This window comes from Gymnoscopelus braueri (genome assembly GCF_963280865.1).
Source record: "Gymnoscopelus braueri genome assembly, chromosome: 16".
Lineage (NCBI taxonomy): Eukaryota > Metazoa > Chordata > Actinopteri > Myctophiformes > Myctophidae > Gymnoscopelus > Gymnoscopelus braueri.
In genome coordinates this window covers 20,837,647-20,852,646 of record NC_137616.1, presented here as the reverse complement: position 1 = coordinate 20,852,646, position 15,000 = coordinate 20,837,647, and the positions used below count along the sequence as shown (strand labels likewise).

General features: G+C 44.1%; 1 protein-coding gene across 3 annotated transcripts in view; it reads right to left on the bottom strand.

The window, feature by feature from the left end:
• Window positions 1-6,484, bottom strand: part of eya4 (EYA transcriptional coactivator and phosphatase 4) — a 77,644-nt gene extending 71,160 nt beyond the window's left edge. For all 3 annotated transcript variants that reach the window (XM_080452366.1, XM_080452365.1, XM_080452367.1), the window contains exon 1: window positions 6,123-6,484. The gene's annotated coding sequence lies outside the window, so the exon portion shown is untranslated. The remainder of the gene's footprint in view (window positions 1-6,122) is intronic.
• Window positions 6,485-15,000: the final 8,516 nt, after the last annotated feature.

Below are 15,000 nucleotides of genomic sequence, written 5' to 3'. Positions count from 1 at the left end.
GCACCAAATAAATACTTATTTCTATTATTGTAACAATAATTATTATAGGACCAAATAAAAATGTCCATATCATTATAACATTTAAATGTCAGTTGACAGGGCAATGCCAACAGGACAGGGGGGTAGCTGGCATTGTCACATGACACTGCTGTAGCTGCCTGGATTGATGGTGAACAGAGTGAAGGCAGTGGTTGCACTGCAGTGTGTGAGGGCAAGAGGGGCATTCATAGAGATAAATTAATGATAATTAAAAACAGATTTTGCTAAAGCAATATATGTGACATACAAATATGTCACATATGTGTTATAGCTATGCTACAGTATAAAATTAGATAGCTTAAAGATAATGAAGAGTGCATTCTTGTCTCAGAGGGTCAGAGATAATGCTTAACTGCTGAAATGTGTTTTCTGGCGAAGATAGTTTTAACATGGGCTCCTACAATGCCCAGTTCAAATGATACTATATCAGGTTGTTTTCAGTCTTAACAAGAAAGGGCCTAATAATGGCGGTGCTCCATGTGGATCTCAGACTTCATGTGGCCAGTCTATGACATCACAATCGGTCTCCAGTTGAAACGTAGTCTTTAGTTCACCCACAAGTGCCTGCGTGACGTTTGGAGCTACATCTGACAACAGCAGCATGTAGCTCCAAACGTCACGCAGGCAATTGTGGGTGAAATAAAGATTACATTTCTTCCTCTTGTAAGTCTTTGTGTTTTCTGCTCATCACCTGCCTAAGTTGGGTTTGGATGTAAGTGTTCCTCCTCCTCATCAGTCTATGACGTCAGTGATCTATGACGTATCTATGATGTATGACTCCAAATTTGGGCAAGTCAAAGCCTTTGACATCGATAAAATATTCAATATTTCCCCCAAAATGCATAAAAGATTCAACGTGATAAAAACAATAAACAAGCAGGCAAGCCCACTTGTAGACATCTTGCTTTAACGGAGCCACGCTGTAAAAAGGACAAAGGGCTCTAGGATGAGGATGGTAAACTGATACAGTCGGCCGATCACTCAGTGCAGTGTTCGTCCGACTTTCACGTGGGCACTAACGAAATATCCCGCACTGAGATTCACGATTTTTGTGAGCCACCCTGTGGATCAGAGGTGGTGCGCGTGCACGGCGCCTGGCACTTAGGCTAGCACAACACCAGGTGGCTATGTCATGAAGATTTTAGGTGGTGGGAGGTGTTGGGACTTTTAAAATAGAGAAATAGGTACAGTAGTCGTTCTAGTTTGCTGGAAATGGGAAGGTAACATGTTGAGTTTGTGAAGAAGTATGCTTCCTTCGTTAAAATATAATTAAAGTGTAAGTAATATTCTTTTGGTTAAAACTAAAAAGGTTTTATGAAAAGAGCAAAGCTCTATATTCAGTAATCATTGCTATAGAGTGTTAGTGTGGGTCCTCCCCGTCTCTCCATCTCTTTAATAAACAGATAACACATTTTCAGGTGGGTTGCCAATTTCATCCAATCAGGAGAGAGTAGCCATGTATCAGCCTCGAATTGATATTGTCTCAGTTTAAATATTGTCTGCTCATTTCTTCATCACTTCCTATTTATTTGCGTGTCCTATGACTTTTCTCTCCTGATTGGATAAAATTGGCATCCCGACCTGAAAATGCATTTACCGTTTACTAAAGGGAGCTGATAATGAACAAACACTCTATAGCAATAATTGCTATCAAAATACAGAGCTACAACACTTATATTAACAAGATAAAATCACTTACTGCACCTTTAAAGTCATATCTAAACAAACCTGGTATCCACACAACCTGTTTCCACTAGAGAGCTTTCTACCATCAACAGTCCTAATCTGCTTAATATGCTACATCCGTGGTTCTCAACCTTTTCTGGATCAGGGCCCACTTGAAAATCATGAAAGCGTTCGCGGCCCACCCATCAGACCACTGCACCGCTCAGTGCGGCCACTCGCTCGGCTATAGTGCCTCGCCCCGGGGCACCTCACACACAGGGCCCAAGCCCGCTGCTGACAACAACGCGCCTGCCTTGAAACACTGAGATGCAACGCATCAGTGGTTTGCAGAGAAACCTACAACAGTAACATTTCTTCCCTGGCATTGGGTTGGCATATAAGTTTCATTTATCTACACATTTATCAAAGGCAACAGGGTTTTTCCACTCACACCCAAAAAAGAAGTGTATTCAATCTAAAATACAGTCAGAGATCAATTGAAATGAATGCGGATGCATTGTGGTAATGAGAATTTCAGCAGAAAATGTTCAAATAACTTTCATTTTGTAATGATTACAATGTGGTAAAATAGGCTACCACATTGTAATCATTACAAAATTGAGACTCTTATATTGAAATGATCACAGCTATTTATTGCATGTATTTCATGAGAATCACCCATGTGTGGATATGCATGTGTTGAAACAGAAGCAAGAACTGGGAAACTTTCCATAAGGGTGATTCTACTACAAGCCCAGTAAACTGACCTTCTAAACAGCAGTAATCTATACCTTGGCTCGCAACATGCAGGACATCCAAGACAATATGGGTTTGTACAATTAATGAATCATTTTCTGCAGCTATGGGCTTTTATGTCTATATATGCCCTGTGTGTGTGTGTGTGTGTGTGTGTGTGTGTGTGTGTGTGTGTGTGTGTGTGTGTGTGTGTGTGTGTGTGTGTGTGTGTGTGTGTGTGTGTGTGTGTGTGTGTGTGTGTGTGTGTGTGTGTGTGTGTGTGTGTGTGTGTGTGCGTGCGTGCGTGCGTGCGTGCGTGTGTGTGTGTGTGTGTGTGGCCGGTGGACTCTGGCATGGACTTAAACTAACTGGCATCCTTTTAATTTTTCATAGCTTCGCCTGAAACCGAAGACAATAATGCGTCTCTCAGGCGAATTGATTTGTGCCCAAGACTCCCCCCCCGCCCCACGCACCCTCCCCCCCCCCCCTCTCTCTCTCTCTGGCTCGCATGCTCGTTCGCTCTCACCTCTGTGGAGGACATGGAAGCAGCTTAACCAGGGCATCCCATTCTATCTGATAGAGGTTTTAATCTCCCCTTCACGTTTTATTCTCTCCCGTCATGGCTCTCAGGCCCATGGAATGGTTACCCGACCCTGCGCAACGAATCAATACGCCTGCCATTTCCGTCACAATCCCAGAAGAGAGAATTATATTTCTCACTCTGCCTATTGACAGCGACATAGAAGGAACACATATGGGACACAGCCGTTAGGGGAGGAGAGGAGGAGGGTTCGAGAGTGGACTGGGGCTCTTACATATCTACACTGTGGTAATTTCACGCCATAAAAGCCGAGGAGAGTAGAATGTTGAACAAACCGCATGATGCCTATCAACATGGGTCTCAATTATACCGCACTCACCGGTGGGCCACGCTGGCTTGGATCGGTTGTAGAATGAAAAGGAGTCATTCATTAAATTACACTATTATTTATGGAAACGCTTATGGACAGCAGTGGTGTAAAGTAACTAAGTACATTTACTCATTTACTGTACTTAATTTTGAGGTATTTTTTTTACTTTACTGGAGTATTTCCAATTGTCTGTACTTTTACTTCTACTCCACTACATTTCAGAGGCAAATATTATACTTTTAATCTACACTTGTAGATTTTGATTATTATTACAAAACATACATTAACCACTTCAGCCCTATATATATTTCTGCCATTTGAAAATAGCAGATACATTTTATACATTTGAAAACAAGGGTACTTTCTACTTTTGGTACTTTAAGTACATTTTGATACCAATACTTTTGTACTTTTAGTACATTTTGAATTCCGGACTTGTACATGTAACAGAGTATTTCTACATTGCAGTATTGATACTTTTACTTTTTCCACCACTAAATGACAGAATTGTTTTAATTGAAATGAAAAAAGGGGAAAATGTCAGACAGTCACGGGAGGATCGTTCCAATTCCAAAACGTTCTGGCATGTTAGAAGGTGCGTTATAACGCGCTGGGGGGCACGTCTCAAAATACCATTCCGCAGGGCCAGAGTGTCACCACTGTTTACTGCTATTGTCATAAAGACATTTCAGGCGTTTACTAGGGCCGCACTGTCTATTTTCGGCGACAATACTGACGGGCAGACAGACGACTTTCATTTGAGGAACTCAAAATGCACTGCGTAAAAATACTGTGCGTAATTATCAATGATATGCAGAATATCTCCCCACAGGCCTGACACGTGTTATACGAATAGAGGAAATTAAATGGCGTGGCAAACGGGTCAGAATATGACGTGTTTTCTTTTAGACCCACCAGTAAGTTAATGTGTGGAAGTGTAGCACCTGACCACTTTGTTCAGCAAGCATAATTGGCAAAAGTTTCCTCTAAAAAGATTTACAGTTGTAAATGTAAATGTATGTTCATATTTATTCTCTCCAGAATAAATAACAGTAGACCTAAACATGATTATCCGAATAGCCTACCTGCAGCGGTATTCAAGGATGTTAGTCTAAATTGATTTAAAGAACACTACATTAATTCAGGATGAAACATGAATCTCAAGTTAGTGGATCATATTTTCCGTAGCCACTTTCAGCACAACTTTCCCTATATTTCAAGTCACCGGGATTCTAGCCTTTATATTCCAAATGCTGGAATTGATTAATGAAATGCACGGCCTGACATGCCAAACGTCGAGAAGAATAATTCACAAATAACCTCCGGATAATATGGGACTGTCATTTAAAAAAAAAAAAAAATCTAAACAAATCAAAACCCATGCGTGTCCATCTATGCGCGTTGGTTAACTATGCGTCCTTAATGTGAAATCGATCCTGTATGGATTACGGTTGGAGTCAGTAGGCCTATCAGATTTTGAGCCGACGCGTAACTTGTCATGTTGTTAAGGGGCAGGCCAATGGAGCCAGGGCCATTCAAGCCCTTTAGAGCCCAGCCGTGTGGCGGCGTGGTGCGGGTATAAGATTCCCATTTCCTACATATCAAATATAAACACAAACTCCACGTGGGGATAGGAATTACGACGCGGAGACCCCACACAGCAGAGCAGCACAACGGGCAACCGAGTGGTAACCGGAAGACTCGCCCCAAAACACACTCGCCCCCATTTCTTTTTTCGCAGACCAGTGGTTCTTGTATTCTTTTTTTTATTCTTTTTTTTCTAATTGAATACTTTATTAGTAGTTCGCAAAAAAAGAACAGGGAAGTAGGCCTACGGTTCAATACAAGGTCTGCTAAGAGGATTATACCCAAGAAATGTAATGGCTTGTTTCCATTGGGGTCCTGTGTAGGCTACTCAGGCGTTTTACTGAGTATAAGGTTAGAAAGAAGTTTAAGGTTAGGCATAGTTACTGAGGTTAAGTTTAGGAATAAGGTTAGGTTTTGGCACCGTTTTACTGAGGTTAAGTTTAGGAACAAAGGTTAGGTTTAGGTATAGTTTTACTGAGGTTACGTTTAGGAATAATAAGGTTAGGTTTAGGCATAGTTTACTGGAGTTATGTTTAGGAATACCAGGTGAATACCGCCGGATTTGCCCCGGGGCGACTGTGTTTTGGGGCGAGCGTTTTGGTATTCGACCGAGTGGCCTGGTGCGGGTTCTGCAGCAGCGTCCGCTTCCCATGCTTGTATGAATTATTGCGCGTCTCTTCACGAGACCCGCAATAATTCATATAGGTATGGGAAGCAGACACATAAGACACTTAACCATAAATGAATGGGCCTACCATGGAAAAAGTTCGCGACGAATAGCCTATTGAGTGCAATAGATTGAGCTGTGAAATACCTTTTAAAACAACAATCATTGTTAAATATCTTTCGTGATATTGAAAAAAAATATTGTCAAAACTGACCATTACTAGGTGTCGCCTATTAGTTTCATTTTTCAGTGACAGCCTACATAGTGAAGGAATTCAAGTCAGATAAGTTGACACACTTTGAATAGCCAGTAAATCCAATAATTTAAAACAAAAATACTTTTAAGATATAAATATCAATATGAAATCATCCAGGCTATACATCTGTAAATGTTCTAATTACAACTTATAGAATATCAATTAAAACGTTCCACAGAAAAATCAAGTTACGCATACCATAATTTTTTTCTTCCACAATAACATTCATTCGTGATTACATGTGAGTGAAGTTAAAACATACCCAGACAAAAAAAATGTTTTCGCACCTCCAAAAAATAAATCGCCAATTTTCTTCTCACTCCTTGGAAGTGTTCATGACAGAATGAAGTGGGCTGTATAGTAGTAGTAGGTCTGCTCTGCTCTGCGGCGTGCTGTCTGTCACTAGGACTAGTTCAAAAACTTCAACCCCTGGCCATTGCCAGCCTGGGTGGCCATAACAAACTCCAAAAGTTACTTTAAAAGGCACACAAATTAACAAACAGCCCTCACGCTAAACCGATCAGTTGGCTCTCCGGAAAAATAACCATTATCTTTAGTCGTCGTCTTAGTTAGCGCGCAGCAGAGGCTACATTGTAGCATTATAGACGCAACTATATTATTGAAGAACCGTCTCCTGCAACGGTGTTGATCATTACTCAAAGCGCATGCGTCCAGCTGCCATGCGCACACGAATGGGCGCCTATCCAAAGAAGTAATGGGGGGTATAGAGGAGGGGGGGAGGGGGAGGGGATACCAAAATGACATTCTTATTAATAGTTTGGACCAAATGACGCGCGCACATATTTATTTATGCCAGCACAGCAAGGAACAACATGCACTCCCTGACAAATCTGTCTCCTCATTGACTTGTTTTATAATGTGTCTTAATTCAAAATATAGGCCTATAGGCTACATACAGTATTTTTTTCTATTAAGTTCAATTGCGGCAAAGCTCACTTTTTAAAATTTAGGAGGAAGACAGGAGCTAGCCCTTGACTCATTGTGAGCTTGTAGATCGTCTATTTTAGGCACGCGACACTGTCGAATGGCGAAGTATAAATCCGCCCAATTGATGAGAGACAAATCTGTCATCAGCCCCACTCACACATACAGTAGTGGACTGGGCAAATTGGAGCAGCTACAATTACACTTGCATTAAAACGCCAACAACAAACCAAAACAAAATCCACAATAATATCAGAATGACCTAAATCTGTAATGTAAACCCACTCCATTTCGCACAGAAACTGCATGGCCTCTTTGCTCATTTTAAAAGCTTGTTATGGTTAATGGATAATGATGTAAATGCAGGAGCCAACAGACCTATGCTGTTGTAATGCTCTTTTACCATGCCGGCATTTTTCTGAGATGATGTTATCAGCTTTCTTTGGCTGATCACTGATTGCTGGTTCACAGCACACAACACTTCTGACATGTACACGCACGCGCACGCGCACGCGCACACGCACACACACGCGCACACACACACACACACGCACACACACACACACACACACACACACACACACACACACACACACACACACACACACACACACACACACACACACACACACACACACACACACACACACACACACACACACACACACACACACATACACACACACACACACACGTCGTGTCAGAGTTAAATTGACACTCAAGATTGAGCAGTGTGTGATTTAACTCCAAGAGTTAAATAAACAGTCAGGATGTTGCTGACATCAACACAGACAAGAGGAAGATTGAGACAGGCTTAAGGCACGGACGTCACATGTCACCACCAGTACAAGACCGCTACTCCGAAATCATTCACGCCTCCTCCCTGTTTCACTTCATCCCACCTCTCTGTGGTCTCTTCCCTCATTTTCTCCCATCCCTCTCTTCTCATTCTCCCGTCCGTCCGTCCATTCACGATATTGGCACGCAGAGCGCAGAATCCTGACTGTGACATCAGCGCCATCATGTGATGCCAGGCCCGCCACAGACTGACGTCTCTCAGTGTATGTGTGTGTGTGTTTATGTGTGTGTATGTGTGTGCTTTGGCAATATGTAGGGGGGGTCAAATTCAACCCCTTGGCATGGGATGAGGAGAGACACTGCCATGGGAAACAGTAGCCTGACACCGACAGAGAGAGACGGAGAGAGAGAGAAAGAGAGACAGACAAAGAGACAGGGAGAGGCAGAGCAACAATGGCGTTCTCCATTCATTGCTCTGGGATAGCAGCATTCATATTAACACGCAATTGGCTGTCACCTGCTAACATTGGGACTCTCTGACCAACCAGTATCGTGAAAATCCCTCTAAATCAGTGGTTCTAAAACTTTTTTTTATTTCAAAGACCCCCATAACTCTCAGAGTTACAGACCTGTAACCCTTTCAAGGAACCCTAGGGGCCCTGGGCCCTACTTTGAGAACCACTGCTCTAGATTCTAATCCCAAAGGAGTGTTCCGGTTTCTCCAGCAGACCGCCACAGTTTAGCATTTCTATGGACAGAGAGGGTGATCTGTAACCTGACAGACATTACTTATTGGATCACTTGGCTACGACCGATAAAGTGTATACAGTATTTACAGTGTGTGTGTGTGTGTGTGTGTGTGTGTGTGTGTGTGTGTGTGTGTGTGTGTGTGTGTGTGTGTGTGTGTGTGTGTGTGTGTGTGTGTGTGTGTGTCAATATATAGGTCAATATCGGTCAATAAAATTGCCAAACCAATATATCGTCGATTCGTCAGGCTCTGGGCTATTGGCTCTTAGACTGATGTATTTGGTGTACCGTCTTATATGAACAGCACAGCTCTCCGTCCCTCTTTGATTCTGTCTACAAGGCTACAGCCTAATGGTTGAAAAATGCTTCTGGACCCGGACGGCTGGCGTAGCCGTCTGGGCACCTAGGCTGCTAATCCAGCCTGACAGCGTGTCGAGAGTTCGAATCCCAGTCCCGACGACCTTTACTGTGGGTCACCACCCCCCCCCATCTCTCTCCCCATTTCCTGTCATTCTACTGTATATCTATCAATAAAGGCAGAAAAAGGCCCAACAATATCTTACCTAACCCTAAAAAGACAAATGCTTCTGCGAATATGCACGTAAACACAACTCATAGAGGAGCCCAAATGAGCACATCCATAACAGAACCTCAACTGCACGTTGTGCATACCTGAGGTCCTGTTCATCAGACAAAATGCTGATTGGTCAAGCAGGGAAGGATATCCGGTAGCAACACTGAACTAAAACTACAAACAAGAGCAAGAGCGCACAGAGCCATTACCCCCCCCCCCCTCCTCCTCCTCCTCCCTCTCTCTCTCTCTCTCTCTCTCTCTCTCTGTCTCTCTCTCTCTCTCTCTCTCTCTCTCTCTCTCTCTCACCACCAAATATACTCAGGCCTGGACCCTCATGGCCCATTTCTCAGTGATTGACACTTTCTGCCAGAATAAATTAAAGGCTCAAGCTGTGATGGAGCCTGAAATAGCAGGAAGCTGTCGCTGACCTGCGCTCTCTACTGCCGCGTGTCAGCAAGCTTCAAAAACCTGGCAGGACATTCTGCACAAAATAAGTGACTGAGTGTGTGTGTGTGTGTGTGTGTGTGTGTGTGTGTGGGTGTGTGGGTGGGTGGGTGGGTGGGTGCGTGTGTGTGTGTTTATTTATGCTTTACGTAAGCTCGGCATCAACTATCTCCACAAATTCAAATTTGTTGTTGTGTAAACCTTTAGCGTCAGGGCTCTCTCTCCCTACACAACCACAGCGGCTGGGGGAAGCGATTTGGAGTCGTTTAATCAAATCTAAACTATTTTGGAACTTGAAGACAGTGGCAGGTGGATCTATTTTTTCAGCCAGCTGTTCCCGGTGGGGGTGGCATGGGGTGGGGACGGCTTTGAGGGGGAAGGGGGAACAGGGGGGTGGTCTCAAGCCCTAAAGATGTTTAGTGGCCCAAGACTCTGGGTCCCTTTGCCAAGTCACAGAGCTCCCGGTTCTTGCCAGGCAGGGGGGTGGGGCTGGGAGGTGAGAGAAAATGCCATTTAGCCGGGCGGTATTTATAGATATGTGAGGAACTTGTGCTTCGGGCTGGGCTGAGGTGCTGACGACGTAAAACGAGAGGACGCTTCCAGAAGTCGGGTGTCAGGGCTCACAGATAAAAATACCCGGTGAAAGATGGGCCTGGTCATTAGTGGTGCGGTCTGGCATGTGACATGGCAGCGTTTCAGCTGTGATTTATGATTATTACTACAGCAAACCCACCCCCGCCCCTGTCCCCTTCCCCTTCCCCCCGTCCCCACCCCCTCCTCCTTATGCCCCCTCCCACCCTCACCCTCACCCCCCACTCCACCCTCCCCTCTCAAATTGGTTTCCCAAATGGGATGGCGCAAGGGGTTTATTTCAGGGCCCGTGTGCCCAGAAACAACATCCACTGGCATTTCAAACGTTGGCAAAGTGTCACAGCTGGGTCTCAGATCGTACCACTCCAAGAATGATTGAAGGCAAAAATGTCAGTATTGATTATTTGATCCAGGTGGTTGTGAGGGTTATGTATGGCACACGATGATACACATGATACTAATACTTGAGCTGTCTGGAAATGTAGACAGACAACAACAATATGAGCCAAGTTCAGTTGTTTTCGAGTACTGCATGTTCTGAGCAGATCCAAAAGCTGTCCCTGGGTTGAAGGATACGGCCTGTGACTGTCTCAGTGTCAGTAGGACAGAAGGAAGTATACGGAAGGAAGTAAAGAAAGGAGAAAGGAAATAAGGACGTAAGGAAGGAAGGTTATACAGTGTGTGTGTGTGTGTGTGTGTGTGTGTGTGTGTGTGTGTGTGTGTGTGTGTGTGTGTGTGTGTGTGTGTGTGTGTGTGTGCGCGCGCGCGCGGCGTGTGTGTGTGTGTGTGTGTGTGTGTGTGTGTGTGTGTGTGAGAGAGAGAGAGAGAGAGAGAGATTTAATATAGTTTAAGTAGCCTGATGTCCTACCTAAAGTTAATGAGAGAGGGGGGGGGGAGAATGGGGGATAATGAACTCATTGCGGGCCGCTGCGTTCCCTAATTGCTGGAGCATGCTGCTGTAGGGAGGAACAAGGGAAACATTTAACACATCGTAAATTCCTCTAATGTCCTGTCGAGTGGCTGCCGGTCAGGTTACACTTACCACTGCCACTTTTTCTAACTGACTCTTTATTAGTGTCCGCCGAAGAAAAGAGAAGAGCTAAACTGAGCCGTTTTATAAACAAAAAGTGTCAATCAAGTGTAAAGACATGGTACTGGTCTCCTCCTGCTCTGCATGCATTTCTGTGTCTGTGGTTACAACCAGTGGTGGACGAAGAACTCAACCTGCAAGTACTTGAGTCAAAGTATACTGTAGATAATACTTGTGGTCAAAATATTACTCAAGTGAAAGTTGCACAGTCAAACTGGTACTTGAGTTAAAGTACTGGAGTACTTGCTTTTAAAAATACTCAAAAATACAAATTACCAAGTACATTTTCTTTTTCATATCAATGCAAGAAAATGTCCCACAAAATTCTAAAACATTTCAGAAATGTTCACAAATAGTGAAAATAGCAGATCTACAATTTCACAATGCGTTGCATCCCGGCACATTGTGAGCTTGTAGATCGGCTATTTTCACTATTTTTGAAAAAAAACGATTAAGTGGTTAATTCATGTAGGATGTTTTTTACATTTTGGTCCCGGTGGTTCTTTCCTTGAATAGTGGAGTCAAAGTACAATATTTATTAGAGTCAAAGACATAAGCTCCCCCCCCCACAAAAAAAACTCAAGTGATGTACAGATACTTCTAAAATGTACTTAGGTAGTATGTAAATGTACTTAATTACTGTCTACCACTAATTACATTTGACTGCATTATAAATGTAAACATTTTTACGCTCAAAAGTTAAATTAACACCCAGGATTTGCTGTGCAGACAAATATGTGTGTTGTATTAAATTTAGTCTACTTTCAGCTGAGTACTGAAGTTAGTATGTGTGTGTGTGTGTGTGTGTGTGTGTGTGTGTGTGTGTGTGTGTGTGCGCGCTGCGCGCGCGCGTGTGTGTGTGTGTGTGTGTGTGTGTGTGTGTGTGTGTGTGTGTGTGTGTGTGTGTGTGTGTGTGTGTGTGTGTGTGTGTGTGTGTGTGTGTGTGTGTGTGTGTGCATGTGCGGCTCAGCGTGCACGTGTGCATGTGCTTGTGCATGCGTGCAAGTGTGTAAATGGAGTGCGGGGTGTGTATGAATCTAACAGACTCTTGGAGTGTTACAAGGTCAAGCTGAATTCATTCCCAGTCTTTTGTCCCTCAAGGCAAATGATGGAGCATATGCTTCAATGATCTCTGATCAGCTCTGTGTGCATATGAGCGAGAGAGAGAGAGAGAGAGAGAGAGAGAGAGAGAGAGAGAGAGAGAGAGAGAGAGATAGAGGACAGTCGTGAAGAATGGGAGAAACTGAGACTATTCCCCACTTTGATTGTCCCGAGGGACTCCTCACTAGCATGTAAGCATGATACACTATGTGTGTTCGACACAGACGGATAACGTGCACGGCATGTGTGAGTGAGAGAGTGTGAACACAGCCTGTGCGAGTGCAATATAGTGTCTGTGTGTGTGTGTGTGCACGTACGGCATGCACATGTGTGTGTGCGTGCATGGGCATACAGTATGTACCTCTGTGCGTGTCTGTGCGTGTCTGTGCGTGTGTGTGTGTGTGTGTGTGTGTGTGTGTGTGTGTGTGTGTGTGTGTGTGTGTGTGTGTGTGTGGTGTGAGTGTGTGTGAGCGCACACATATGTGGACTGTGGGTAGTGTGTCTGCAGCTCTGGCTAACAAAATTAGTTTACCATCAGCTGTGCTCTCCCTCTCGGTCACTCGCTCCCAGCTCAGCGTTCAGTATTTCTTCCCTCTCCCCCTCCAGCTAATAGCGTCTCTGGGCAGTTTTACTGCACTGCCCTGGGGAGGCTACTGTGGCCAGATCCAAAACATTTGGCTTTATGTAGATTGAATGTTTTATGGTTATGGACATAATAGTTTAGTGCAGGAACAGCCTCGGGCCGGGGCAGTCCGCCCCCGCGCCACTATCCCCGGCCCTAATACTTAAACCAGCCTGGGAAAGGTAAGCAGAAACTGCCAATAGAGGAGACATTAATATAATGTATGTTATGTGCTTGACTCTGCTCACACTCTATATACTCTATATCCTCTGTCTGAGATGTGGGAAGAGTGTAGATGTGATACCTGATCCTCATACTGGCAACAAAGGCTTTTTTTACACTGACCCAAACCAATCCCAATTGAACAAAATCCCACTGGTTGGGTTGCATTTTTGCTGCAATTGCTCGAAACGTGAAATTCTATTCTATTCTATTCTATTCTGACACTTGCTGCTGCTGCTTGCTGGTGTGTGTGCGTGTGCGTGTGCGTGTGCGTGTGCGTGTGCGTGTGCGTGTGCGTGTGCGTGTGCGTGTGCTTGTGCGTGTGCGTGTGTGTGTGTGTGTGTGTGTGTGTGTGTGAGAGAGAAAGAGAGAGAGAGAGAGAGAGAGAGAGAGAGAGAGAGAGAGAGAGAGAGAGAGAGAGAGAGAGAGAGAGAGAGAGAGAGATGGAGAGAGGGAGACAGAGCGAGCGACAAAGGGTAAAGGGTAAAGGGTAGAAAGCAGACACATCAGCCGGCCACATGGTGGTGCATGCTGTCATGTTAAAACGTTTAGCCTTTGATAATGCTGCTTCAGCAGTCAGAGGCCAAATCACTTGTGACTTTCACTGCTGTGAGGCCGGTGTGTGTTTGTTAAATGCGAGAGTAGAAAAGCACTGCTTGCAAAAGAAAACTGTCCAGAATACATCCATTAACTAAGAGAAGCGAGATTTACAGTGAGGACAATGGCTATGCACTGGTTGTGAGTAGGCTTTTGTGTGTGTGTGTGTGTGTGTGTGTGTGTGTGTGTGTGTGTGTGTGTGTGAGTGTGTGCGTGTGTGCGTGCGTGCGTGCGTTGCGTGCGTGCGTGCGTGCAATGCAATGACTGCACACAGTAGCTTTCGCTCAGAACCCACAACATACTGCAGCATAACAGATGTCAGCACTACTACTTCACTTCATAGACATGTGCCATGTCTTGAGACATCTTGAGACATCTTAAGAAACTGATTCCAATGCGCCAACCTCCCCACAATCTGGCACTGAAAAGTCTCTCTGACAATTTGCTGCAAGAGAAAAGTCTGAAAGCTTCCACTGGAGCTGAGGAGCGCTACAGTCTGCAATGAGAAATTAAAGCTGTGCATTTATGGATGATAAACCACGTATCACACGTGCCATTTTTGGACGTTCAAAATGGCTGCCATAAAATACATAATTTGTGCCATCTTGACTTCTAGACAACCTAGAAACGTAAAAGAGACTGCTAATTTAATTTTTTCTGGGTCATGGAATCCAACAAAAAATCTAGGGGCGCCCGCTGGCCTAGCGGTCCAGGCGCATACCACATACACTGGTAATCCAGCTTGACAGCGTGTTGCGGATTCGACTCCCGATCCCGATGACCTTTGCTGTGTGCCACCCCCCCCCCATCTCTCTCCCCATTTCCTGTCAGCCTACTGTCCTGTCAAATAAAGGCATAAAAGTCCTAAAAAATATCTTTGAAAAAAAAAACTCAGCATGTAGCACTTGCGCCCCTAAGGGATGGCCAGGGAAATAATAATAATATAGTTTTATCTAATATATTACATTAGGTACTATTCATTTAAATCAATAATGAATATATACTCTGGGTTAAGTGGTATTTCCAATTATGCCAATGAATGTCAGTAGTTATTTTTGGCCACACCAGTGATATCACGCTGTTGAAGATAGTTGTAGATTTTTTTTAATAAATTCAGCACGTCGGACAGTGACCAGGAGGAGCGCTTCTGCTTATTAGGCAGACAGCAATCTCTCAAGACAGATTCAGAGCTCCCCGACAAATTCAAAAAGGAAACAATTCTAGCCCATCGCCAGATTGGGCAGACAGAAACACCTGCATTCATGATTTTCACCTTGACATTGCTGTTGCCAACATTGTCCCACCTCCCTTTTCCCCTTAAATTTTGAATTGTATTAGGCAATAAAATATGTTTCAATTGCAAAGAAGTTGCACCACAACACATGCTTCTCAACAGAGTTTATAAGGCA